Below are 3151 nucleotides of genomic sequence, written 5' to 3'. Positions count from 1 at the left end.
TCAGTTTCCCAGGGGGTCGGGACGGGACTGGAGTTGGGAGGGAAAGGTGGGGGAGTCGAGGGAGAGGAGGGGGAGACAGATGGGGGTGTCTTCATTTACTGGCGGTGGGTGTCTGTCACTGAAACAGGCAGGTAAGATTTCGCATCCACCTTGTGTGTGCGTCTCTCTCTCTCTCTCTCTCTCTCTCTGTTTCCCTCTCCCCCTCTCTCTCTCTCCCTCCCTCTCTCACACAGGCATGAATGGAGGAACTCCGCGGGCCAGACAGCATTTACGGAGGGAAATGGACAGACGACCCATTCTTCAGGCTGCCTTATGTCTTCCCCCCCCCCAACTCCCACCCACACACGCGAATGCTGGAGAAACTCAGCGGGTGCAGCAGCATCTATGGAACGAAGGAAATAGACAACGTTTCGGCCCCGCTGCACCCGCTGAGTTTCTCCAGCATTCGCGTGTGTAGGTGGGAGTTGGGGTGAGGGGGGGGGGGGGGGAGACATAAGGCAGCCTGAAGAATGGGTCGTCTGTCCATTTCTCTCCGTAGATGCTGCCTGGCCCGCGGAGTTCATCCATTCATGCCTGTGTGAGAGAGAGAGAGGGAGGGGGGGGGAGAGAGAGAGAGAGAGGCAGTCCTGGTCAGTCCTTTGAAGATAGACACCAGTTGCTTGGAGCAACTCAGCGGGACAGGCAGCATCTCTGGAGAGAAGGAACGGGTGGCGTTTCGGGCTGAAAGTTTCACCTCTCAGTAGATCATAAAATAACACAATAATCACGGTCAATGTGAGATACAGTCTTTATTCATATTTGACAAAATAAAAAGACGACTTCTTGCACATATTGAGAGAAGGTGCATCACACCAAACGACATTTGTCTAAAAAAACACAGATTATTCTTCAGCTCCTTAAAGAGCTCAGGTGAAAAAAACGAATAGAGTGTGTGACAACAAAGTAACATCATTTGTGCCATGTGATTAACTACACTATAGTCCACGATGTTGATTCGGGAAAGATCGGGAGACGGACAAGTCACTCGCACAAATGACAGAATTGCCGAGTACCGTGGGAACTCTTTACTCTACCCCCGTTATATCGTGTGATATCGTGCTAGACCACGACCACTCCACTCTGGCTACATCTTGCGTCAAGTCGCCCCGTGAAAACGAGCCATAACCCCACTTTTTAAGAAGGGAGGGAGAGAGAAAACGGGGAATTACAGACCAGTTAGTCTAACATCGGTAGTGGGGAAACTGCTAGAGTCAGTTGTTAAAGATGGGATAGCAGCACATTTGGAAAGTGGTGAAATCATTGGACAAAGTCAGCATGGATTTACGAAAGGTAAATCATGTCTGACGAATCTTATAGAATTTTTCGAGGATGTAACTAGTAACATGGATAGGGGAGAACCAGTGGATGTGGTGTATCTGGACTTCCAGAAGGCTTTCGACAAGGTCCCACATAAGAGATTAGTATACAAACTTAAAGCGCACGGCATTTGGGGTTCAGTATTGATGTGGATAGAGAACTGGCTGGCAAACAGGAAGCAAAGAGTAGGAGTAAACGGGTCCTTTTCACAATGGCAGGCAGTGACTAGTGGGGTACTGCAAGGCTCAGTGCTGGGACCCCAGCTATTTACAATATATATTAATGATCTGGATAAGGGAATTGAAGGCAATATCTCCAAGTTTGCAGATGACACTAAGCTGGGGGGCGGTGTTAGCTGTGAGGAGGATGCTAGGAGACTGCAAAGTGACTTGGATAGGCTGGGTGAGTGGGCAAATGTTTGGCAGATGCAGTATAATGTGGATAAATGTGAGGTTATCCATTTTGGTGGCAAAAACGGGAAAGCAGACTATTATCTAAATGGTGTCATGGTACACCAGTCATTGAAGGTAGGCATGCAGGTGCAGCAGGCAGTAAAGAAAGCGAATGGTATGTTGGCTTTCATAGCAAAAGGATTTGAGTATAGGAGCAGGGAGGTTCTACTGCAGTTGTACAGGGTCTTGGTGAGACCACACCTGGAGTATTGCGTACAGTTTTGGTCTCCAAATCTGAGGAAGGACATTATTGTCATAGAGGGAGTGCAGAGAAGGTTCACCAGACTGATTCCTGGGATGTCAGGACTGTCTTATGAAGAAAGACTGGATAGACTTGGTTTATACTCTCTAGAATTTAGGAGATTGAGAGGGGATCTTATAGAAACTTACAAAATTCTTAAGGGGTTGGACAGGCTAGATGCAGGAAGATTGTTCCCGATGTTGGGGAAGTCCAGGACAAGGGGTCACAGCTTAAGGATAAGGGGGAAATCCTTTAAAACCGAGATGAGAAGAACTTTTTTCACACAGAGAGTGGTGAATCTCTGGAACTCTCTGCCACAGAGGGTAGTTGAGGCCAGTTAATTGGCTATATTTAAGAGGGAGTTAGATGTGGCCCTTGTGGCTAAGGGGATCAGAGGGTATGGAGAGAAGGCAGGTACGGGATACTGAGTTGGATGATCAGCCATGATCATATTGAATGCCGGTGCAGGCTCGAAGGGCCGAATGGCCTACTCCTGCACCTAATTTCTATGTTTCTATGCTGCCTCACCCGCTGAGTTTCTCCAGCATTTTTGTCTACCAATTGTGGTACCAATGTACCACTCAAGTTCTATTATCCCACTTTCCTCACCCACTCCCCACACATTAGGGGCCAATTTACAGAGACAAGTTAACCTTTCTTGTTGATTTCTATAGTGTACTGTTCTGTGTCTTTTTTCTTTTTTCTTTTTTTCTTTTTCTTTTTTATTTTGTATGGATTTATTGACATTTCATCTGTTCAATTAGTTTAATCAATCTCTGTAAAGCACTTTGGTTCAAATTGATTTTGTTGAAAAGTGCTATATAAATAAACATTATTATTATTATTACAGAGCCAATGCGTCTTTGGGATGTTGGAGGAAACCCACACGCTTGCAGGGAGAATGCAAATTCAACACAGACGGTGTCCGAGGACAGGATCGAACACAGATTTCTGGCATGTGAGGCAGAAAGTCCACCAGCTGTGCCACTATATTTTGTTTTCCAACACACAAAAAATTATACGTTGATAACTCTGATTACTAAAAAAATGTCCCCCTTTATCGTATAGTATCGTGTGTGTAACTACTGTATGTTTTAATTCA

This window comes from Leucoraja erinacea, chromosome 1, assembly GCF_028641065.1.
Source record: "Leucoraja erinacea ecotype New England chromosome 1, Leri_hhj_1, whole genome shotgun sequence".
Taxonomy (NCBI): domain Eukaryota; kingdom Metazoa; phylum Chordata; class Chondrichthyes; order Rajiformes; family Rajidae; genus Leucoraja; species Leucoraja erinaceus.
This window is presented reverse-complemented; position numbering follows the sequence as displayed.